The following is a 26,776-nucleotide window of genomic DNA, read 5'->3' as shown; positions in this document are numbered from 1 at the left end:
CTTAGGGTGTGTGCATTCGCAGTTGGTTTGGGTGCATGTGCTTGCGTAGGGAATTAAATCGATGAAGTATTAACGACTTAATTGCATGTTTTTTGAACATTTCGCAAAACTGACTGACCAAATGCTATGCAATGTTGTTTTATTATTGATCTTTTTAATAATTGTATTTTTTGTTTTATTTCTGTTTCGAATTTTATTGGTTCGTTATCAAGTTGCAAGCGGCTTAGGAGTTAATAAAGCGCAAAATAATGGAGTGTGGTACTTGGTCCGGCAAGAGTGAAATGTATAAATGCAAGAATTGATTAATAAGCGGACCAAATGCCGAAAAAAATTAAGGATTTCTAATGGTTTATTGAAAATCCATTTTCACCCCGCAAGAAGCTGCTATTTAGCTACCATACAAACTGAACGATCCAGCCCTTGGATGGACACATAGTCGGTATTGGAGTTTCTCGATTTTAGATATATTTGTTTGTACTTATTTTGAAGGCTTTTGAGACTATTTAGAAACTGTCTAAGGTCATATCGCTCATTTGCTGCAACGTCGTCATAACTCAAAAAACGTGATTTTTGAGTTAAGGATGCAGAATTGTTCGTTATATCATACTTCATGTTGAGTGAAAAATTCATATGAATACCTCTTATATGCTCCGCTTGAGAAGAGAATATGATTGCTGTCTTCCGTGTAAGGTTGGAGTCAGTTGAAAACTTTTAACGCGTTTTCTGGCAAATCGATTTTTTTGACTTATGCCGGTCTTGCAGCAAATGAGCGATATGTATATAAAGATATGTATACTACATATCGTCACCTGAAATGCAAAATAACGTAACAACATTTTCGGAAATTTACAGTGGCATGAATGAAACACGAAATAAAATGAAACATGAGTGAAACAAAATTTTAATATTGGTTAAAACTAGTTTATATTTGATCGGAGAACCAGAAAATGTTGAACATATGTAATATTATGTAAGTAATTTGAAGTAGTGAAGCATATTCTATAAGACATTCAATTTCGAATTTTTTGATGATACGTTATTTTGCATTTCAGGTGACGATATATACATATCGGGTGATTTTTTAAGAGCTTGATAACTTTTTTTTAAAAAAAACGCATAAAATTTGCAAAATCTCATCGGTTCTTTATTTGAAACGTTAGATTGTGTCATGATATTACTTTTTGAAAATAATTTCATTTAAATGTTGACCGCGGCTGCGTCTTAGGTGGTCCATTCGGAAAGTCCAATTTTGGGCAACTTTTTCGAGCATTTCGGCCGGAATAGCCCGAATTTCTTCGGAAATGTTGTCTTCCAAAGCTGGAATAGTTGCTGGCTTATTTCTGTAGACTTTAGACTTGACGTAGCCCCACAAAAAATAGTCTAAAGGCGTTAAATCGCATGATCTTGGTGGCCAACTTACGGGTCCATTTCTTGAGATGAATTGTTCTCCGAAGTTTTCCCTCAAAATGGCCATAGAATCGCGAGCTGTGTGGCATGTAGCGCCATCATGTCAACCAAGTTCAGTTCTTCCATTTTTGGCAACAAAAAGTTTGTTAGCATCGAACGATAGCGATCGCCATTCACCGTAACGTTGCGTCCAACAGCATCTTTGAAAAATATAGTGCAATGATTCCACCAGCGTACAAACCACACCAAACAGTGCATTTTTCGGGATTATGGGCAGTTTTTTACCAAGATCATGCGATTTAACGCCTTTAGACTATTTTTTGTCGCTACGTCAAGTCTAAAGTCTACAGAAATAAAGCCAGCATACTATTCCAGTTTGGAAGACAACATTTCCGAAGAAATTCGGATTATTCCGGCCGAAATGCCGAAAAAAGTTGCCCAAAATTGGACTTTCCGAATGGACCAATCTAAGACGCAGCCGCGGTCAACATTTAAATGAAATTATCTTCAAAAAGTAAATGTCATGAACCAATCTAACGTTTCAAATAAAGAACCGATGAGATTTTGCAAATTTTATGACTATTTTTTCTAAAACATATATCAAGCTCTTAAAAAATCACATATATGTATGTTCTTGAACTGTTGTTCCATAATTCCGTCCGTTTTCTACGGATGTTCTCACGCAAACGCCTCAATACGGCCAAATAGAACTCCTTATTGATCGTCTCTCCTTCCAGAACAAATTCATGATGCACCAACCCACGAATATCGAAAAAAACAATGAGCATCACCTTCATTTTTGAGCGGCTTTGGCGTGGTTTTTTGGTTTCGGCTCGTTTTCCCCCACCCCCCCTACATTCCGATGATTGTTGACTTGTTTGCATGTCAAACTTATAAGCCCATGTCTCATCGACAGTTATAATGCTCTAGATGAATATGAAATCGGAATTTGCACGATCAGGCATGTCTAAAGAGATCTGCTTACGGTACCTTTTTTGAAAAAACTCAATTTCATCGGGGCGAGTCGAGCAAGAATGCCTGACGATTTTCAAGCGCCAAATCCTTCACTTATTTAACATTTTCATGAATTAAAGAGGTCGAAGGTCGTCTAGAACGAGGCATGTCTTCTGTCGACCATCTTTGAAGGCTTTGTACCACTCGAAGGCTTGTGGTTTTGATAAAACTAAATTGCCGTGAGTCTTTTCCTACATTCGCAACGATTCCACACACGAAAATAGGGGCAGTTCTACCAACTTAGCAAAATACATTTTTTTTAATATCATTTACCCGGGGAATCTAATTATAATTTTCGGATGCTTTTTTGTCACAATGTATATAACTATTTTAAAGTCGTGATATAATGATTTTGAGTTTTAGCTGAATATTAGTACATTGTAGATGATCTGAAATCATCACATATCAATAAGAAAGGCTTAAGTAAACATAAAAATGTAAGTCTACTTTAATTTTCGTGAGAATCAAACAACAACAAGCAACAAAAAAATTAAATTTATTACCGTTATCAGACTTAAGTTAACTTACGCACTAGTAGGCTACATAAACAAAGATGAGTTGAGCAGCATTCATACTAATAACGAACCGACAGGGCGTATGAGTGACCTAAAGCAATGAAAACTTCATATGTCAAGCAAAAGCAGTTGGCAATAACAATCAAAATGGCAGGGTGAAGAAAAAAATTCAAGTGAAAGCAATGGCATGGGAATGCTATCAGCAGAAAGAAAAGCAGTCGCGCGCGCATAATGCAAAACACACACATACACTCCAACTACACCTACACAGAATTTGCCAACATTAAAGCAAATACACAAAGCGAGCCGACCAACGGCCGAACCATCAACGGCTGAGCTGAGTTTAGGCATGAACTGCCGGGCAGATTGATCAGCGAACTCAAAAAACAGGTAGCACACACACAAAAGGCAACAACAAACAAACGGTAGCTGGTGTGTATGCGTAGGGGTACATGCAATAAGAGTGTGTGTACATTACAAAAAATGGCGAAGATAACTGTGCAGGGTTAGGTGGTCGCAGATAGCAAGCAAAAGGATTGTGGCACCAACAATTGCCGAATACGGTGTACAGACGGCAAGAGAGTAACCGTTAGTCGGCATTGCTGTTGATTGACGTGCTTTTTGCTGATGTACACGCCACTTGATTGGTTTTGTGTCTACAGGTACACAGATAGATAGATATGTGTGTGGGTGAGTAGATAGAGGCCTCAAACAGGCAACGGGCAACTGGCGGCCTGCAAGCATTGATAAGGCGCTAGTGCACACCACGGAAAATATGGCTGTTGCGTATGTAAAGGCGAGGTGGCATGCCCGTAGCAAGGTGGTTGCCACGTACTTTCAAGTTTAGCGCGTCACCGTCAACGCTGTCGTTAGTTCAATATGTGCGTGAATTCTGAATTTTTCATAACTACGCGTTAGCTAGCATTTTTTGCTGGTTTTCATTTGTATCGATGGTTCAAAAGTTGTGGTGATCAATGTATAGACAGGCTTTTCTTTGAGCACCATTACCGTTGCTGTGGGTTAAAAGGTAGCAAAATTTTGCCAGCAGCCAGTTATGATTTTATTACAGTGCCCGAGGCGCCAACGCACACGCAAATGACGGCATGAAAGTGGTTATGGTGTTTTAGCGACTTTAATTTATATTACCTTGTGTGGTTTTTAAACCACGGGGAATTTTTATTATACTTTTTTAATTTAAGCATCTTATTTTTATTTAAATTAATAATTTTTTGAATTTGCATAATTTATGTATGAATAATGTCGCTTCTGAACTAATTAATATTTTTTATTTAAGAGTTTCTTTATTTGGAGATATTTTTTTTCAATTTAAAGTTTTCATTTATTATATACATACATTTTTTTTTTAATTTAAGTATGTTATTTTTATTTAATAACATGAATTTTTAAAATTTTTTAGTTTTGAATTTGCATAATTTATGTATGAATAATGTCGTTTCTGAACTAATCAATATATTTTTATTTAAGAATTTCTTTATTTTCATATACATACATATATATTTTTTTTTATTTAAGTATTTTATTTATTTAATATTTTTTTTAATTTAAGGATTTTATTTATTATATATTTTTTTTAATTTAAGTATCTTATTTTTATTTCAATTAGGATTTTTTTAATTTTTTTTAGTTTTAAATTTGCATAATTTAATTAATTCATATTTTTTATTTAAGAATTTATTTATTAATATATATATTTTTTTCAATCCAAGAATTTTATTTATCATATTTTTTTCAATTTAAGGATTTTATTTATATAGGTACATATGTATGTACATATACATATTTGTTTTAGATTAAATATAATTTTTTTAATATTGAAAAAATTTAATTTTTTTAATGAAAATATAAACAAATTTATTTTCTAGAGTAAATTTTCGAAATCGCCATTTTCTAGAGGGCTCAACAGGCTCTGATGATTTTAAGAGGTCTTACTAATGAAAAGACCACTGTATCTTAACCTTTATTAGTCTAACCAGAATATGCGTTTACAATTAGACAATTTTTTCCCAAAATTGCAGACTGGAGAAAATAATCGGTAATTAAAGATTAAAGGGAATCATATGTATTCCCCGTACATCATCGTTCCCCAATTCGAAACATGCAGTTTCTTATGCTCCGATAGGATTGGACAGAAAAATACTTTTTCCCACTGTTCTACCAATTATATAATATTTTTAAGGCTCTAAAATGTACTTTAAATCCAAAATTAAAATTTTCGATTTTTTTAATATTCTGAAGTAGCCTAACCCCATATGTACATATTTAAACCACATAAGTATGTATACAGAGGATTTTATTCATATATACACAGGATATATCATATTATGAATTGTCTATGAAATTCCCGTCCTCATAAGGCATAAGCATTCCTAAGGATATAGTAATGTTACACACTTCTTCAAAACTGCTTACATAAACCCACGCATTTTAGGCAATTACGCGATAAAAATTCAAACTTCGTTAAAGCATTGCCTCGCACCACTCATATACACAAGTCCATACATATGTATGTATGAGTGTACGCAAACTAAATTGCAAATATTTACCACGCCCACAGCAAGTTTAGCGAAGAATGTTTATTAGCAGTGGAAAAATATTTATGTAGCGAGTCAAAACATAAAAATGAGTGAAGGACTAGACACACAAACCCTTTACACCAACACCACCACTGAATATGAACATTTGATACTTGGATTGTAGGTGAGCCTACGACAAGCACTTGGCTGCGCGTAGCAATTGCTTTCAGAGCAGCAATGAATTTGCGAGCTGCCAAGCTTTCACACGCACACCAACGCAAGACGCATTGATAGAATTTATTTATTTTTCACTGTTTTTTGATTAATTTATAGGAATGATATTCAGGCATTTGAATGCCCGGAAAGGAGCAGCGCAACAGTAGCTTACTGGCCAACGGTCTGTGACAAGCGATAGCGTCTAACGGTATGTATGTATTGTGTGTGTGCCGTGCGTTAGGTTGTGTTGTGTGAGTGATTGCATGACTGACAACGCGTCTGACGAACTGTCAAAATCCGTCCAAGCGCACATCATTGGATTTGCCATTGTATGGCATAGAAGATCCGTCCTTGTTTTATATACATACATATACATACATACATATTTTTTAATTTGTTTTTGGTTTTTTGTTGCCCTTCAAATTTCCATACATTGACTGTCAATTTTTTAATCTCTTTCTATTCAATATTTCTATGCAAGTGATTGTGTGTGTGTATGAATGTTTTCACTTTGATTTGCAAGCATAACAAATATACATATACATATGTACATACATAAGTGAAATACAAAATTCATACGACCCGTAGTACCGTACGCCATTGCTCCTCACCCACCAGCCGACCAATCAGGCTGCTTAGCGTGCGGGCACAACATTTCACCTTAACAGAAAAAGAGAGTGTGGGCGCAATGGTGTATTGAACACGCTGTTTCCTGCTAGCCGCACGCATGTTGGTTGCGTTCGCCAGCAGCAACAACAAAAACAATGCCAAAAACAATGCCAACAACGCCACCTCATATCCATCCAGCTCATATGCAAACCAAACGGATTTGTAAGTTATGCAGTCGAATGATTCCCAGCAACGAACAATGCGATAAAATGGAGGCAACAAAACTCAAATGGACAAAGAAATATTGTATTTTTGGAGCTATTTCGATTTTTTCCAACTACTCACACGCTAATTTCCAGCAGTTGAGATAGGAAGAAGGAGGAGTGTGTCCTTCGGTATGCGTGTGTGTGTGCCGCTCGTTAACGTAGTGCTTTTTGGTGTACGATTAAGCAGTTAGCTGCAGCTGGCGCGCCTTTACTCTCAAAAATAACCCTTTTGCAGTTGTGGTGCCACCCCCCACACCGCCACTAATTCATCAACGCAATTCATCGATATCGAAAGTGGTCATGACGCAGACTTTTGAGCCACTCATCTCCATTAAATCGCGATTTCAGGACATTCATACAGAAATTGTATGGCGGCAAGCAGACCTAATGCCGGCGGTTATATCGGAACACCACTCTTAGCATATTCTCCTGCTCAAACCCGTTCAGCGGCGGTATTGTTTATGCACTTGCGTGCTTGTAAATCTTTGAATAAATGTGTGTGTTTGTATTTGTTCATTTAGGATTGATACATTGTAATTGTGTAAAACGTTTTCAGTTTTACATTTCAATCTTAATTTAGTTTTACAATAACGTTTGCCTTTTGCGCGCTGTCGCTTGGCACACACGCATAAACAAACATACATATGAGAAGAAAAAACATTAACTTCGGCTGTAGCGAAGCTATAATACCCTCCACAGACATATTTCTTATAGCATAAAGTGTTATAAAACAATTTCTTTAAATTTTGATCCGTCAGTTTGTATGACAGCTATATGCTATAGTGGTCCGATTTGAATGATATGTACGGATATTGTAGCCTTACTTTAGAAAATAATCTGTACCGCAGATAATTTAGCAAATAAAAAAGTTTTCCATATAAGGATTGTATTTTGATTGATCAGTTTGTATGACAGTTATGTATGTGCTATAGTGGCCCCATTTTAATGATATGTGCGGACATTGTAGCCTTACCTTAGACCATAATCTGTACCGAATTTCATGCAGATAATTTATCAAATAAAAAAGTTTTCCATACAAGGGTTTCATTTTAATTGGTCAGTTTGTATGGCAGCTATGTGCTATAGTGGTCCGATTTGGACAAAATATTCAGATATTATAGTGAAGCCTTGAGTAATAGTCCACGCCAAATTTCGTGTAGATATCTCGTCAAATAAAAAAGTGTTACATACATACACTTGATTTTGATGGATCAGTTTACATGGCAACTATATGCTATAGCGATACGAAGTCAGTCATTCTGCTAAATGAGCAAGAACTTAGAGAGAAAAGAACATGTGTGTATTTTCAGATCGATATCTCAAAAAGTATATATGTATATATAATAGGGTATCCAACGTTTCCTGCCGTGTATTAAAAACTTCATGACAAACCTTATATAAACTGTTCAGGGTATAAAAATCACTGTATAGTATGGTACTTTGAAAGAACTACCAAAAGTAAAGCTCTATAATGGCTGGTTAAGGACTTTCCTGCTGCCACTCATACATTACACATTCTGTTGTGAAGTTTTTTCGCCACTCAAGTACCGTGGCTTGGCATTCGGCTATTTTTTAATTGAACAACAAACAGTGGCTGCTGCTCCTTTTTTAATTTCTATTTATTCTTCCATTGCTTGCACGAAAAAATCCCCTGTATAGCTTAAAAATGGCTAATATTTAGCGCTGCGCCAAAAAAAATTGCGCAATCAAGTCGTCAATATTAATTAAGTTTATTTAACTTGGCAATAAAATGCTGGTAATATATTTATGGATGCATATCCTTTAAATACATATGAGTATGATATGCGTCATTCCATTTGAATGTTTGTTGTACAAATATTTGTTTTCCAAAAATGAAGGCATGTTTTTCAAAAATAAAGGATTGCTTTTATTGGAGGAAGAGAAGAAGTGCCACTTGCAATTTAAAGGAGTAAGAATTGAGCGCAATTGTGCTGAAAAGTTATTTTTAACTCAAAAATTCGGTTATGATTTTTTTTCTAAAGCTGTGGGTCATCATAAAGGAAAGTTATAACTGTTTTACAAATTTTTATGGGTGTTTATTCCATACAGATTCATAACATACAAAAAATAAAATTTTGATATTTTTTTAATAATGACTTTTAAGCAAGCGGATATAATGACCTCTTTCACTAAGTGTCAATTAGGAAGACCCAAATCAGTCTCTCACACGTCGTTCTCAAGCGTTTGGCATCTCTGACGTCGTTGTGGCGAATTTTGCAAAACGATCTTGGCCTTCACTCTAACAAGATCAATTTGACGCAAAAACTTAAGCCGCTTGACCACCAGAAAATGATCCGGATTTTCATCGAAAAATCATCTTCAGCGAAGAGGCTCATTTCTGGCTGGATGGCTTCGTCTATAAGAAAAATATGCGTTATTGGTCAGGCAGCAATCCACACTACATGAGTCACCATTGTATCCCAAAACAATTACGGTTTGGTGCGGTTTATGGGTCGGCGGCGTCAATGGGCCATACTTCTTCCGTGATGATCAAGACCGGCAGGTTACTGTGAACAGGAATCGCTACCGCTCAATGATAACTGAATATTTTTGGCCCAAATTGTATGATATAGACTGGAAAGTATGTGGTTCCCACAGGACGGCGCGAAAAGCCACACAGCGAATGTCACAATCGATTTATTGAAAATCATGTTTAGTGAACGTCTGATCTCACGAAATGGCCCAGTCAATTGGTCGCCTCGGTCGTGTGATTTGACGCTGTTAGACTATTTTCTGTGGAGCTACGCCAAGTCTATGGTCTATGCCAACAACCGGCGCCGATTGATGAACTTCGTACGAATATCGAAGGTGAAATTGCAGCAGTATTGGCCGATTTATGCTTGAAAACCGTCGAAAATTAGGTTCAGAGTCTGGACTTCTGCAAGCGTGCCCGTGGTGACCATGCAAAAGAAATCGAGTTCCATACATAATGGCATCGAATATACTTTCACAGTAATAAAGAATTGTATTGATATCCCAAACGGCGCTCTTACTGAAAATTTTTTTTCGGTTGAAAGCACAAAATTAACAGTTTTTCACAGTTATGTGTTAGAAATACTCTCTAGGACTTCGTAAGATTTAGACAAATTGGTTAATTTTGTTTAAAAGTTTGATATTTTTTTGAAAAATTTATTGAAACCTATGCAATTTGATTTGCAATCCAACCTTTTTCTTCGTTTTAATATTTCATTAAAAACTTTAACCTCTAAAAATTAACTCCTCTCCCAAGCTTGAAGCACTAAAGCTTGCGTGCATAGAAAATTTTCGTACTTGCATGCACATACATACTACATACACACATTTTTATTTTTGTACACAAGCTCACGCCCTTTTTAAATTTTTTGACAGGTAAAACTCGAAATAACAATTTCAACTGTCAATTTCAAACAAATACAATCACGCCCACAAACCGTTGCATATGCATATGTATGTGTGTGCTTTCTTTTTGCATGTGTTTGTTTGTGGACAGTGTTGTGCGATTTTGCGTAACTTTCGCAACGATATTGTCAGGCCTTTTTCCGAAAAACAATTTCATTTTGCATAGGCCAGACTGGCCTCGTGCATTTTGCTTTGCTTTTTTTGCACGAGCCGTTCTTGTCGCACTGTGAAAATTGTGTAGCATTACAGCATGTCTGTTACCTTTTTGACATTTGATTGAGATTTGTTATCGGCGGCGCATTCATCAATGATACATGCGTCCAAGCGTTCATTATAGTGGTGGTGGAGGGTCATAGGGGTGTGCTAGGCTATACACAGTTCGAGGCAAAAGCAGGCAGTTCGGTCATGTGGGCGGTCTATACACGAGGTGTGTGAATGAATGTACGATAGAGGTGTAGTTGCAGATTGGTGGCAAGCCATTGACTGCCTTGTTGTGGTAACATGTATGTGCATTTTTTATACCCTTTACAGGGTATTTCAAATTCGACACGAAGTTTGTAACACCTTGAAGGAGATGCCCGTCTTTATATACATATATGTAGCTGTGATAACGGTTGAGATAACGGTTTGAAATTTCGCTCACTTCAATTTCTATCCAGGAAGATAGTCACTTGTCGGAATCATCGATACCTTTTTTAATATAAAAGATATCTTCACAAAATTTGATACATAGTATTATCCAAGATCGAGCTACTATCTCCGAATATATGGTTAAGATCGGACCACTATAGCATATAGCTACTATACAAACTCATCGCTAAAAATCAAATCCTTGTATGGAAAACTTTTTTATTTGAAAAGATGTCAGTACGAAATTTGGCATATACTATTATCAAAAGGAACCCTACAACCTCCGAATAAATTGTTCCAATCCAATCACTATAGCATATAGCTCCCATAACCCATGACCATTTAATATCAAATTCTTGTATGGAAAACTGTTCTATTTGACGAGATATCTTCACAAAATTTCGCATATATTATTATCAAAGGCAACGCTATAATCTCCGAACAAATTGTTCCGATCGAATCACTATAGCATTTAGCTACCATACAAACTGACCGCTCAAAAACAAGATAAAGTTCAATTTATAAATTTTTATGCCATAAAAAATGCACCTGTGAAGGGTATTTTAGCTTTGGTCCAACCGAAATTTTTCATGTTTCTTATTTGCAGGCTTCTTTACTCTAACTGTTTTGTCAGTTCAATTCAGTTCGGTCAAAACGCATGGCTGAATAGCGGTGCGAATTTAATGTGTACAATGTGTGTTTGTGTGTGTATGCTTGTTGATTGTTTGGCTGGCATGTATGTAAATGTTGTGCGCCAGTGACATTTTCCTGCGAATAGTCGCACATTTGTGCCACAGCGCACATGCAACGTCACTCATATGAAAGACTATCCTCACTCTCCGGCAGCATTAGCCGTCAGCCACACTTTTGCCTGGCTGCTAACCGGCTGTTCGATACTTCCTGTGCGTTTTGTGAGTCCTTAGTTCTCTGCTCGTTCCACACTTTCGCTGCCTCGACGGTGCCACCGTACGTGGTCAGTCAGCCAGCCAGCCCACTTGTATCGCTTCAGTATTCATTGTCGCTAACAACGTCACTGTCAGCCAGCTGTTGTATACCGTTATTATATGTACTATTATTATTTTTTCTACCTATGTGAGGATGCTTTGTGTGCCCAGGTCCTCCAACAACCAGCAGAGCCAGCGCAATAACGCAACGTTCCAACGACTAAACAGCCATTCAACCGCTGCCATCAACGTTGGTTTCCGTATGTGTATGTCTCTGTGTGTGTTGGTAGCATTTGAATTTGTTTGATTTTTGCGTTTTCTAATTTATTTTTCTGCCATTTTTTTCTGCACTCGCTTGCAGTGTTATTGTTATAAATTTGTGTTTGTATGTATGCGTGTGTGTGCATATCTGCTTTTTAATTTTCGCTGACAACGCATAGCACGCTTTCATAGCTTCAGTAAAGTGAGTCTGGAGGGAAGGTTCAAATGCTGCATGGTCGTCCTGCCAGTTTATGGGTGGGGCGGCGCACAATTGCTGGCTAGCCTTAGCTGCACAAGCTGACATCCTGGCGGCACAGGTTGACATGTTTCTCGCCACATTGCTGCCTGTCGTACTGATAAGCACAAGTCAGAAGCAACACTACACAATGGTGTGACCGCGGTGTTTAACGGCAAAAGTGTGGTATAAATACCTGGAAAAATTCATCCGTCATAGTTGAACAATTCGCGTTTTTAATTTACATACGAACATACATATACATATGTATGTGGATGCGTGTATGTGTGTATGCGGGTATGCGATTTTGTGCATAGATATGTGTGTAAGGGAACACAGGATACATAGTTTCTTGTTAAATAATTTTGAATAGCAGAATTTAATTTTTTATTTTCAATAATTTTCTTAAAATTATTTTTTTTTTTAATTTTTTATTTAAAATAATTTTTTAAATTTAATTTTTTTTAATTTTATTTTCTTTTTTAATTTTTTTTTATAATTTTTTAAATTTTTTTTGTAATAATTTTTCAGTATTTTTTTATTGTTTGAAATATTTTTTTCGCAATATTTGATATAAAATTTTTAGTACGGTAAAAAAGCGCCGAAATATTACATTTGATTCCTGCGGCGTCTGAGGATGCCGATATCTATTTTATTTTACCGAAATTTCTTATTCTAGTCATAAGATATGTATGTTGAACGATATTTCCTCCACATATTTTGTAATACTTTCAAATCATTTTCAAACTAGTCTATTGAGTTCATATTGACCGTTGTCTGGATCTCAACTTTCACCTTGGTTCATATGCAGCTCTTCTCGAGAGAAATTTCGTCTGTTTGGGCCTTGATTTGGAATTAATTTTATAAATATTCCAAAAAAAAGTATTTTTCTGTAAAAAAGTTATCACTTCAGAGGGTCTTCAAAAATTACACTAGTTTACAGTCATTTTGCCACTGGTTTTTGCTAATTTTTGGTTCTAAACCAATTTTCCAAACCCGTAGGATTTTTTGTGTTGTAGTTCAGAAGTGTAAAGATCAAACTACCACCATTTACCACAATGAGAAAACGAGCTGTATGTGATGACAAATTTTTGATTTTAAATTCGTTATCCGTACACCTCAAATTCTTCACTGATTTCTTAGCACATCAAGTGTCAAATTTTTCTTTATCAATAATCTTATTTCTTCGAGTTTCATAAAAAAGTCGTGTGAAAATTTTAAGTCGAGCACTACAGCCATCGCGGAGCTTTCCTTGTCGTTGGTGAAAACAATCAGCCTGATATCCAATTGTCCGATTTTTCGGAATATATGTATGTACATACATATGTACATGAACACATTATGTGTATATAAAATGTTAAACAAACTTTTGAGAATTAAAAAAAAAATAACATCTTACGCTACTTTAACCCTGATCGATTTATTTTTTTCTTTTTTTCCGATATCATAACCACAATTTGCAGCAAAACATCTGTGAAAATATTAATAACTTGTCACAACACACAACATAAACAAAGCAAAAGCTTTTTTTCAAACACTCAAGAGCAACATAAATTCATATTGACAATACTGCTTAAGTTATATAAGCCACCTGCCTTCTTGAAGTCGGCACCAGCCTCCTGTTATCACATAATAAATACTACGGCATATTATATGCAAGCACAACACGCCCACACGCCATATGCATTGGCATACTACCATACATGTATAGCACTAGCAGAGAGAGAGTGGGAATGTGGGAGCGCATTGCATCATTTGACAAATGTGCAAAACAACTGTTAGAAAGATTATAAATATATTTTGTGCATAACAAACGGTAACAAATGTGCTATTACAATAATAATAATCACAGATGTGCTGCAATAGCAGGCAACATTGATGGCACCCACATGCAACACATCAATTGCAGTCAGCTGCATGTATATGTGTGTGTGTCTGTGTATGCAAAAACAACTCATTTTGACAGCGCCTTGCGAAATTTGCGGTCATAATCACAGTGGGACATAACTAGTGAAGCGAAAAATGCTTGGTTTGAAAAACCCTGCGGCGCACAGCACCGTTGTGCGATGATACAACATCAAAGTGACATTACACAGAAAAATGACAGAGATTAGAAAGGAAAACAATGTGAAACCAAATAAAAATGTAAAAATAGCATTGACAATTTTCAAAAAGTATTGGCAGAAGTGGAGAATGAGTGAAAGAATACGGCTGATTAGATGTGCAATTGCAACAACAATAATAATGCAAGGATATTACTTCAACAAAAATATTATTGTAGTAGCTTGAGTATGAGCAATCGTTGAACATTTGGACATTATGTGAATTATGAAAATTATGTGTGTGCTTGTGTATATACATATAGTTTAGTACATATGCATGTTGTTATGCGTTTGAGGAAAGTAGATGTATGTATGTATGTATGTATGTATGTTTATGTATGTATGCTTGCAAAAATGCAAGTGATATAAGCTTTGTGTGTTTTAGAAGGTATTATAGCGCGAAGCATAAGAAAAATGCGAATGTTAACGACTGCTCTGCCGAGAGTACGTTTGATGTGCGCTGTCATTGGCAGGAGGCTGCAGTTATTCTTATTGTAGTCGTTGTATTGTGTGCAGGTGGTGGGTGTGTCTTTGCAAGCATATGGCTTTGTGCATAATCAAGCCTTGCGGAAATGTCAGTTGGCATGCTTACAGTAACATATGTATGTTACAACAGATATTATTGCTGTTAAGTGGCGAAGTTGTGTGATAAACTTATAAATGTTGTTATTTAATCGTTATGCGGTTATTATGATAATGTTGCAACTATTACTGGAAGCAAGTTGAAGTAATATTTTTTTATGCTGACAGCAGAAACTCAATTATGTATATTGTATATATTTGACGGTAACATCAGAAACTAAATTATATGTGTGTTGTATATGTGTATATACATTTGTGTGGGTTTGAAAAGGTACTTAGAAGGCAAAACTTGCTCAAAGGCAGAGTTGCAAATAATGCATTAAAAAATAATTTAAAATTTGTGTTTACTTCCACAATCTCAACTACGAGATAAAAGATGCTTTTTCTAGATTAATAATAATATTTTTAGCATTTCGTAAACTATGAGCGATAGGCACAAATTATTCATTGGAGGTAGTATGAAATATGCCAGGAAAGTTTTAATTAATTTTTTTTTCGTAATGGCAAAAACTAACAGGATGCTCTCTGATCCTTTCTAAAACTTAAGCCAAGAATTTCGAGGTATAAATTTGATCTATCGCTAGTATGAGGTTTAGGACAAAAGCTCTAACCTAACCTAAAAAAAATTGACATGTTCAGATAGTAAAGAAAAAAAAATTATGTTTCAAATTCCTAACATTTGAGCCTATATTTCAACAAAAAAAATGTTTGTCAAGAAAGTATGCACCCCTTTATGTTACCACAACCGAATACGTGATATAACCAACAAAGTCTCTAAGAACTAACTAGAAAAATGTTCAACTGTGAAGAAAGAATCACACAAATAAAACTTTGAAGCGATTACACCATACCACGCATATACATAATTGCGGGTAATTATAAATATTATTGTGAACAGAAGAGTCATGATTCCAAACTATGCACAGAATATACATACTACATACATTTGCATGTATGTATTTACATACATACCTACTTATCTGCTACAAAATGCGTCGCTGTACGCGTGTGAAAAACAAATGCATAATCGTGTATTTTTCTACCACCTCTTCGACTCTGCACTTCTCACCGCTAATTAAACTATAGAAACAACCAATTTTATTACATGCATACTTGCATACATACAGATAATGCGAGTAACTAATTTTCGGCCTAAATTTCTGAGACAACCTCAGTCAGTAGTCAGTCATCCGGTTGAGAATTCGTGTGTCAAAATGCATGTCATCTAAGACGTGCATTTGCTCGCTTCTATGGGTGTGTGTATTTTTTGTTGTTGCCATCTACATAGTTTGGGCATTGTTTTACCGTTGTTTCTCATGTGCACTTGTATATACATACATACATATATATACATATGTAGATAGTTCTTGTCACTGTAGTCAAGCATTGTTGGCTTCGCACTTCGCTGCACACGAGTTAAGGAATATTAAGCAGTTAAGCGCGTCGTTTTTGTTGTAAATAGTTGTATGTTTTGAGATTTTATTAATGATATCTATATGCAATTTACAAGTCATTTTGGTTATAGTTGTGGTTTAAGTGAGGAGAGTGTAAAAGGTAGTGCAGTTGACGGCTTTGTAAGTATGTATGGTGTTCATATGCTTGAGTGTACTTTATATGGTACTTAGTTCTTGACTTGGTGGTGGCTAATAATGTCTGTGCACTGAATTTACTTGCAAATGAAAATATACATACATATATGTACATACATATGTATATATTTAAATAATAAAATAATTTGGTGTCGCTGCATTTAAGACCGCATTCAAGAAGAGTTGGTTGAACTCTTGTCAGCAACATTTACATAGTATTATATGTATGTAAAAATCATCAAAAAAAGAATTTGTATAAGATAAGTATTGAGTTAACCACCTTAAAGTATTATTCCCAATCAAAAAGAACAAAACTTCGGTGACTCTATAGATTTAATGATCAGCATGATGCGCTGAGCCGATTTAGCCGTCTAGGTTTACGCGACCTAGTCCATGATTTTTTGAGATATCGATCTGAAATTTTGCATACGTTCTTTCCTCCTCAAGAAGCTGTTTTCTTGTCGGAAGCGCGATTATCGGACAACTATAGCATATAGCTGCCATATGACCGATCAAAATCAAATCCTTGTATGGGAAACTTTTCCATTTGGCGAGATATCTTCACGAAACATTGACATTGGAAATTATTATCCAAGTTATCACTACAATCTTCAATGTAATTGTTCAGATCGCACCACAAGAGCACATATGTATGTAGCTGCCATATAAATTGGCCGAGCAATATCAAGTCTTTGTGCGGAAAACTTTTCCATTTGACGAGATATCTTCACGAAACTTGCACAGATTATTGCAAACAAATTGTTCCGATCGAATCACTATATCGCATAGCTGCCAACAAACTGAGCGCTTAATATCAAGCATGTATGGTAAACTTTTTCGTTTGACGAGATATCCACATGAAATTTGGTACAGATTATAACACAAGGCAACGCTGCAATTTCCGAACAAATTGTGCCGATCGAACCACTTATAGCATATAGCTGTCATACAAGCTGATCAATTAAAATGAAGATACATACATATATTTTATACCCTTTTGTACTGTAGGAAACGCAGCTCTGAAGCGTGTTATTGCTTTGGTGCAGCCGAAAATAACATTTTTTCTTTTTTTATTATTTTTATTCTAGTTAGACTATCCCGCCGTGGCAGTCTAAGCTACTAAAAAATTGTTTATACAATTCTATAACTGAAAGACCATTCTATATCAACATATTTCTGTCCATAATGCAATTATCAAATCTAAAACGCCTAAAAGTGCGCTAAATTATTATAAAAAAACACATACAACATTGCAAACTTTTTAAGCTGTTTGAACAAACACTTGAGAATATGCACTGCAGGCTGTGTGCCATTAAAATTACTTTTTCAATAATCGAAAATTCAACAAAAGCCAACTAAATACTTAAGGAAGCCATAAAGATTTGCGCGCAGCCCAAAATGTTTGTGTTTGAGTTTGTATGTGTGTGTGTGTATGCGTTGCCTATTCGACTGGAAAACTTTTGCCAAACAAGACCAGCAACTACTTTTTGTATTTTCACTTTCTATATATAATATATGTATATATGTATGTATATATATACATATATACAATATATAGTATATGTACATATACTTATATACAAATATATAAATGAGTTGACAGCATTTTCCAACAACGTGCAGGCGTAACAAATACGAGTATAAGCCGCCAGCGAAGCGGCCAGCAAACTGTTTAGAACTAAATTCTGCTCAAAATAAGTTTAACAACAACAACAACTCTAAGAAAACACAAGTACAAATTCGTTCTTAAAAGTTCACTTCCAACTGAAAACTTTGCGTTCACTTTCATTTATCTACAAGAAATTTAATGCAGCAGCAGCAGCAGCAGCAAAAGCAGCCGTAAAAGTTTGTATAGAAAAAAAGTTTGTAAATTTAACATCATGCCACAGCACTTTTCCGCGGACGCTACCTGCAGCTCCAACACTCACGCACACACATACACAATGCACGCATACAAACACACACCGAGTACGGCGTGGAGTATGAGGGGCCACGAGCATCCGGCAGGATATACAGCATCACTGCGTTAGCTAGTTAAAAAAAAAACAGAAACAAACACAAAAACCCCTCGGCAGCGTTTTCGACTAGATGTCGCTACGTTTGCGCCACTTGTGCATTGTGGCTGAAAATTCTGTATCCCTGAATTGCAGTTGAAGGCATGTAAAGATTTTCGCTGGAAAGTGTATCTACTAACAACTTAGTAGTGTATAAGTGTATGTAGAGATGTGTGTGTGCGCGTGTTGCTGCTACCGCAACTCCCTAGACGCTGCATGCACGCGCTTGTCTTTTGTGGCGCTTAGTTGTGGTGACCACCCACTCCCCTACTCCCCCTCTCCCTCACCCGCTCTTTTGCGCTCTCCCCGCTACACTAGATGTCTCCCCAATCTCCTGACAGCCTGTCACTGTCACAGCGAAATTTTCGCTGCTGTCAATTTGCTGTTTCGCTGGCCACCGCCGCCGCCGCTGCGTGCAACGTGTAGTGAAAGTTAAACAGCAGCTGCAAGTGAAAATAGAAATAAAATGTGTACGGCAAAATGTTTCTAAGAAATGTGTACGCTGTCAAGCAGTTGAAAAGTGTTTCGTTGAAGTTTTTCGCCCCCCATTTACTACCCGCTGCCACACCACACCCTCTGACGTGCCTCTCTGACGTGCCGCTGATGTGGAGAGGAGCGGCAAAACATACTTTTCATATATTCATACATAAAAATACATATTTACATACATCTGTATATATAATACTTTCTTAGAAATTTTGTTTGCCGCCGAAAGTGAAAGTTATTTCCTTTTCAAGGCTCTCGGTGGGTGGCGACACACTTGCGTTGCTATGTGTTTGCGGTTTTTGAGAAACCTTCTGCGTTTACATTCTTTTCGGTTCAGTTCGCCAGTCAATCCCTCCGCTCCGAAACGTTTGCAAGGTGTTGCATAGCAACTTTCACACATATCTCTATAATATATATTTTTACTAACCTAGTCTTTCATATTTCTCTGGTAAGGGCACACATACACGCTCATATATATTTCGACATTTATACATACATACATATTTCCTAAGTGGCACAATTGTCGTGACAATGCATTCCCTGGTGTGTTGTGCGCATAAAAATGCTCAAAAATGTGTGATAAGCGAAAAAAGCGAATGTCAGGAGAGGTGAGAATAAGAAATTGTCACAATTTCGTCGCCAATGCTGCGGCTGTAAGTGGCGCGTTGAAAGCGATAATGAACAGTTCTCAGTTTGAATTTATGATGCTTTAAAATATGCGCACCAATACACATACATATAAAATATAAAAAAATTGTCAATTTAACACAAAATATTAGCACTTTTCACTTTTTTGGCAAGTTTTAAGTGCACAAGCGAGAGAATACAAAACTTTAGAAACATATAACCTTCATAAAAAATATACTTAAATATATAAAAATATAGTTTAAAGGAATATAATATTGGCTTAATTTTTTTAATGAAAATATTTTAAACTACAATTTTTCTATAATTAAAAAAAATTTCTAATTGAAATTTGTTCTTCAAAATTATAAAAATGTTTAATATAAATTAATTTAATTTATTTTTAACATTTAAATTATAATTAATTTTTTTTAATTTTATAATTCAACTTTTTTATTTGTAAATTAAAGAGAATTTCACACAAAATTTCAATAAACATTTAATTTTTCTATAATTAAACAATATTTTTATAAAAATGGAATTTTTTATTTGTAAATTAAAGAAAATCTCACACAAAATTTATAAAACTTTAACTTTTTTATTAAAAAAATTATAATAAAAATAAAACATAATAAAAAAATGTATAATAAAAAAATAATTAAAATAATTCTATAATAAAAAACAATAAACAAATTTCGGATTAAAAATTTATTTCGAATTAAATTTTTTTATAATTTAATTTTTTTTATAATTAAATTTTTTTTTATAAAAATTAAAATTTTTGTATTTAAAAAAATTTATAAAACTTGGTAAAAATCTTGATTTTGACCATTTAGTGCCAAAAGCATTGCCTACATTTCGGATGATGTGGCATAACCGTTCTAAATAAACGGATAAACCATTCAAAATTAAATGTTTAAAATGCATTGTTATGCCTTTTAATGATTAATTAATTTTTTAGCCAACAAATATTGCCTACATTTAGGATGACAGTTGTTAAAATAACAAAAATGCATTTAGTTGATAAGAAATCAGCTTTGGCCAACCTTACAATAGATTTTGCCTAATTTTAGGCGAAAATTCAATTAAAGAGCATAATTTTAAAAGAATCAGGCAAATATAATATAGATAAGAAATGTACACAGTGCAAATAATGCCAAAATGGCATGTCCAAATCTTGCCTTTGCGGATCACAACAACATGATTCACATGCAACACAATTCTGTTATTAATTAAATTACACACACTATTCAGAGGGCTTAAAATTATTTTGGGCTATCAATTTATGATTTTATACTAAATTTATGATTTTATATTAAATTTAGAGCCGACTTACCGGTTAATTATTAATTATGCGAATTTTGCTGTCCTAATGTTTACGTCGCACTGAAAAAATTAAAATAAAATAAAGATTATTGTAATTGTATATAAATCAAAATATAACTTATTTATTAAAAAATATTGCGATTATTAAATAAAGCAAGAAAAAATGCTAGTTAGCATAAAATACTTTTCAGAAATAAAAAAGTTTTCATACAAGAACTTGATTTTGATCGTTCGCTTTGTATGGCAGCTACATACATACATATGTATATGTTATATTCGTCCGATATGAAAAATTTATTGGGAGATTGTCAGCATTTTATGCCAAATTTAGTGCACATATTTTTTATCAAATACAAAAGTTTTCCTTGTAAGAGCTTGATTTTGAGCGTTCGATTTGTATGGTCTCGTCAAATAAACAGCTTCTTGGGGGGAAAAAACGTGTTCTTAACTAGGTTATGTACATTCTTTGTTTTAACAAAAAACAAAAAATAATGGTTTCACGTTACAGTCCCGAATAAAAAAAATACAAGAGAAGTTATAATAATCATAAAGCTAAACTCTGAAGGAATTTATATTTACAAAAGCAAAAAATTAAAGAGGAATGCAAACAATAATTGTCATTGTAAGTCATGAAAAGCTTGCTGCGCACATCTCAGGAATTCAGGTGTGTTTGCTGTTCTTTCATATCCTTTATTTAGAATATAGAATGGTAATAGACTGAAATCACCCTGTTGCAACTGGAAATTCCACGGCGCAGTTGTTGCTTTACTGCTAGACAATAACAAAGAAAAGACAGTACAGGAATTACACAAAGAAGGAATAGAACTAAGTGATCTATATTACTATCCAAAGGTGCAAATACTTATATATAAGTATCTAGATATATGTATAGATATGTATAGGTATGTACATATGTGTGCCTGAAATAAAATAATAACAATAGTACAGCGTTGCAAAAATGAGGTTAAGCCTTTGAATTGGGGTGAGAAAATAACAGATTTGACCCTTTTCGGGAAGTTTATGTGCAAATCAAAAGCAACAAAAAAAATATACGTATATAGATAAAATTACATAACAGCAGTAAAGATGCCTCGTTTATACGAGCAAAACTCGTTACATTTTTATTATATATTTAACCATATAAATATATGAGGAAGTGCATACAATTATTTGTGGCTGTGTGTATGCTTACGCACCCTATTTTAAAAGTCAAGACTTTATTTGACGTCATGAATATATTTTTAAATACGCAATAGGACTTTATTTTGCATTTAAATAACATAGTTAAAAAACTATTAAATTTACGGTAGATTTTTTTAAATTAGCTATTAAAACAAAGAAATATGGTAACTACGGTTGCAACCGAAGCTATAATACTCTTCACAGCTGCATTTCTTATAGCAAAAAGGGTATAAAAAGATCTTTATCTCGATTTTGGATAATCAGTTTGTATGGCAGCTAAATGCTATAGTGGTCCGATCTGCACAATTTCTTCGGAGGTTGCAGGGTTGCCTTGGATAATATCATAATCCAAATTTCATGAAGATATCTTGTAAAATAAAATAATTTTCCATACATGGACTCGATTCAGATCGTTCGGTTTATATGGCAGCTATGTGGCTAGTGGCCCGATCCAAACAAATTTTTCGGAGAATGTAGCGTTGCCTTGGATAATAATTTGTCCCAAATTTCATGAAGATATCTTGTAAAATAAAATAGTTTTCCATACAAAGATTCCAGTTGGATCGGTCAATTTGTATGGCAGCTATACGCTATAGTGGACCGATCTGCACAATTTTTTCTGAGGTTGCAAGGTTGCCTTTGCTAATAATTTGACCGAAATTTCGTGAATATATCTTGTAAAATAAAATAGCTTTCCATACAAAGATTCAATTTTGATCGGTCAATTTGTATGGCAGCTATATGCTATAATGGTCCTATATCGGTAGTTCCGACAAATAAGCAAGTTCGGTGGAAGCAAAAGAAGTGTGTAAGATTTCAGATCGATATCTCAGAAACTAAGGAGCAAACACATTGATCATTTACAAATATATATTTTATAAGGTAACCGACGTTTGTTTCCTCCTGAGTGTTCAAACTTCGTAAAAATTTCAGACCATAAATATACACTATTCTCTTAACTTAGGAATTTTTAGACTTATCCGGCTGATTTCTGTTCATTTTTTATGCATCCCATCCATTGTATGCACCCCCCTTGACCAATTAGACAACGCTTGCAAACAGTTGTAATTCTATCTTTGGCCGTTTTAAAATTTATTGCTGACAAATTGCACACAGCAAGCTAAGCAGCAATATATGCTTTACTCAACATAGAGACAGACGGATGCGCGCTTTTAATGCAGCCCCTAAAACATGGTGGGGGGCAATAAATACATACATATACTAAGAAATATGTATGTATTTGGCATTTCCGTGTGCAAAATTTATTAGCAACTAATCGAGCGCATTCGCTAGCAGCAACTATGCGTGAACGCAGCGGCAACATATTGAAACTGAAAACCCAAATAAAAGCGCTTCGGCTGCCAAGCAGTAGAGATATTCGATTTAATTCCTGGAAACGCCTCGAGTTGAGCGCATAAAATAAGAAGAATGGAGCAACGCTGAGAAGCGCAGCGTGAGGATCTAAACAAAAAGCCGCCGCAACAAGCAAAACCCACCAGCAAAAGAAGACTCGCAGCAAATCAAAAATAAATAAGCGCAACAAAACTAATATATGTATGTATGTACATACATACATACATATGTAGTATACAAACAAAAAATAGTTTCCGAAAAAGTGTGTCCGAACAGCAGTTGCATTCACAGCAGCAGCAGCAGCAGCAACACTGACGTTGGCACCGTAAGCCAACAACAACAACGCGTTGACTTTTAGGGCGAAAGAGAAACTGTTGTTGTTGTTTGTTGTATTAGCGCTATTGCCTAATGCTTTTGCTTTCATTTAGATTGCTTGCGATGCGCTTTAACCTTGACAATTTTTTGCAGCATCTCCAGTTTTTGTTTTTGTTTGTTGTTTGCTTTTGGTCCAATTCTTTTTGGGGCACGCACGCATCTTAGAGCGGCTTATGTTGCGATGCTCTATGCTCCATCGCGCCGCAATTCCAGGAAATTGCAGGTGACTCCATTCAAATGCTTTTTACTGTTGCTTTTATTGCCAGCATTGTTGATTGTTGTTGTTGTTATTATGCCATGTTGCATACCTGTGCAAGCGAGCGGTTTCGTTGACGCTTGCGCTCTGTTGCGGCTGAAACTGAAGTTGAATTCAACCGTTTCGCCTTGAGGGGCGTGCGCAGGGGCGAGTGGCATGTTGCGGATGCGTTTCCGCGAATTTGTTCAATCATTAGAAAGCAAATTCTCAAATTCGTAATTCATCGCTTGCTGTGTGCCAAGTGAAGTCAGTCGAATGCGGTGTAGCGAATTGGAAGTTGTTGCAGTTTTTATGTTCAGTGTGCAAGTGATAGGAATAAAGCAGAGAATTTCTACTTCAGTACAGGGTGATTTAGGGAAGATGCAATTTTTTTAAATTTTTTTATAAATAATTATAGTGACATTTCAAGAACATTACTGATATCATTTTTGAATTTTTTTTATAATAAATTATTGCATTAAGAAATTGATGTACATATGTACATACATACATATGTTACTCGAGTGACATTTAAAGAAAATTATCGAGTAATTTCTGTATAAATATAACAAAAATATATACATATGTATGTAAATACAATTCTTTCAAAAAAATCGAGAAAAACGAAATTTTTTGAATTAATTTTTTTTAATTCATTTTTTTTAAAATAATTTTTTTCTTAAGTTTTTTAAATCATTTTTTTAGTTAATTTTTTTTTAAATTAATTTTTTTAATTAATTTTTTTGAATTATTTGTTTTTTAAATTTTTTTTAATTATTATTTTTTTAATTATTATTTTTTTAATTATTATTTTTTAGTTAATTTTTTAAATTAATTTTTTTAATTGTTTTTTTTTTATTAATTTTTTTTTTAAATTAATATTTTTTTTTTAAACTAATTTTTTATTAATTATTTTTTTACTTAATTTTTTTTTAATTTATTTTATTTTTAATCATTTTCTGTGCTTTTCGTTTATAACTAGTTTAACCCCATAACCAGTTGAGCTGCTGTATTGATTAATAAATCTATTTCTTTACTCTTTTATTTATAATAATAATTTTGCCAATATTAGCATCAAGCTAGATGTCATCGCAACCATTTTAAACGTAAAATAAATTCAAAACCAAACAACGCGCAAACATAAATAATATTAGTCAAATGAAAAAAGCGCCAACAGAACTGCGCTCATGGTATCATTGCAATGCAAAGCGTAGCTAGCTAAAAGCTAAGCGAGAGTGCGCGCGAGTGAAGCATAAATTTATGAATTCACTTTAATTGTTTGCCAACGCCATTCCGCGTATAAATCATATACTAGAATAATTCAAATTTGCCGCCATTCATTGTTGTTTAACGAGTTTAAGTCAAATGCGCGGCGTTGAAATAAAATCTCGAATTTTATTATTTCAACACTTTGTCACGCCAGCCAATACAAATATCGCAATAGCTACAAGTGCATATGTGTGTGTAAACAAATATTTATGCATTTTCAGAATTTATTAAATAAACATGCAAATTGCGGTTATAGACGATATACACACATATATATATGTGTATGTGTGTATGTATGTATGTCATATATGTCATATGCATTAGCTCTTTCATTTTTCCCGGAATCCCAAGTCATCCGCACTGACCTCAGATTGCATTCACTCATAATAACATTAAGATGATGATTTTGTTATTGTTTTTGTATTCGTAATTGTCAAATTCTGCATAAAATACAAATATCAAGCAATAAAACTATGCAGGGTCAGATTGAGAGCGAGAGAGAGTACAATTTATATGCGGCAAATGTTGTCTTTAATATTACTGGTTTGGTGACTCTAGTATTAAAATCTGGCAACTCACAAGTTTAAAGTAAGGTTTGACATTTTTGACATACGAGCGGTTTTCTGTTGTTTACAGTAACTTAAAATATTCATCCCATGACACTATGACAGAACAGACCTCTTTCCATAAGAGTGATTGCAATCTTAAGCCAATCCAAAATTATAGGTTATAGAAATCTCCAAAATAGACTTTAAATCATTATAGAAGAGATTTATTGGGTCTCAAATTCATAGAGCAAGTTTCATTCAAAACTTTTACAGAACCTTGAAGATGAAGTGACTCAGGTCACCAGTTGGAGATTATAGTTTTGTAAATACATACATATGTACATATATGTATACTTTCGGGGTGGTGTGCATTTAGTCCGACAGCAGCGAGGCAGTACTAGCGAACTGAGCTGAGTATCTATGCCCTTAAAGCTAGTCAAGGAAGGTCTATCTTCCCAGAAATAGCACCAAGTCACTTCGTCATCATACTCGTATTGGTGACGTTTCCTGTTGTAGCATTGGACCAATGGACCTCGCATGCACTTATCAGGAGCTTGTCAACGACTAGCTCCGGTGCGACTGCGAGACTTTTATAGCCTAGAGTAGAGCACAGATCTACTGAACTACTTGTCCTGAGCAAAGACACTTTATTCTCCATTGTCAAGCTTTTGTAAGGCTGAGGCTTGTTGTTGTTGTTATAGCGGCAAAAATCGCCAGAGTTGACAGTCCTTGGCCGGCTAAAAATCCAGGTCCGTTCCGGTTACGTAAATCCGACTATCATGGAAACGGAGTAAGGCTGAAGCTAAAACATCTCGGCATTGTATTCGGCGAGCCAAAAGACATAGCCGAAACTGGAATTAGTCGTCTCAACAAATCTGTGACAGGCTTTAAGCGCTATCCCTATGTTCCCTATCGACCTTTCAACCTAACCCCAACATAACCTATGTTCATATGTACAAATATACTGAAATAACTCGAAACTTTAGCTAATGTTTCTAATCATAGCATAATGCAGTCTCTA

At 34.8% G+C, this 26,776-nt stretch overlaps 1 long non-coding RNA gene across 1 annotated transcript in view; it reads right to left on the bottom strand.

Moving 5' to 3' along the window:
• LOC126752095 (uncharacterized) overlaps positions 1–26,776 on the bottom strand; it is a 320,020-nt gene that overhangs the window by 115,454 nt on the left and 177,790 nt on the right. The window contains exon 3 of the long non-coding RNA XR_007665957.1: positions 20,804–20,853. This is a non-coding gene — a long non-coding RNA (uncharacterized LOC126752095). The remainder of the gene's footprint in view (positions 1–20,803; positions 20,854–26,776) is intronic.

Source organism: Bactrocera neohumeralis, chromosome 3 (assembly GCF_024586455.1).
Source record: "Bactrocera neohumeralis isolate Rockhampton chromosome 3, APGP_CSIRO_Bneo_wtdbg2-racon-allhic-juicebox.fasta_v2, whole genome shotgun sequence".
Lineage (NCBI taxonomy): Eukaryota > Metazoa > Arthropoda > Insecta > Diptera > Tephritidae > Bactrocera > Bactrocera neohumeralis.
Note: the sequence above shows the minus strand (reverse complement) of the source record. Positions and strands in the feature narration are given on the sequence as shown.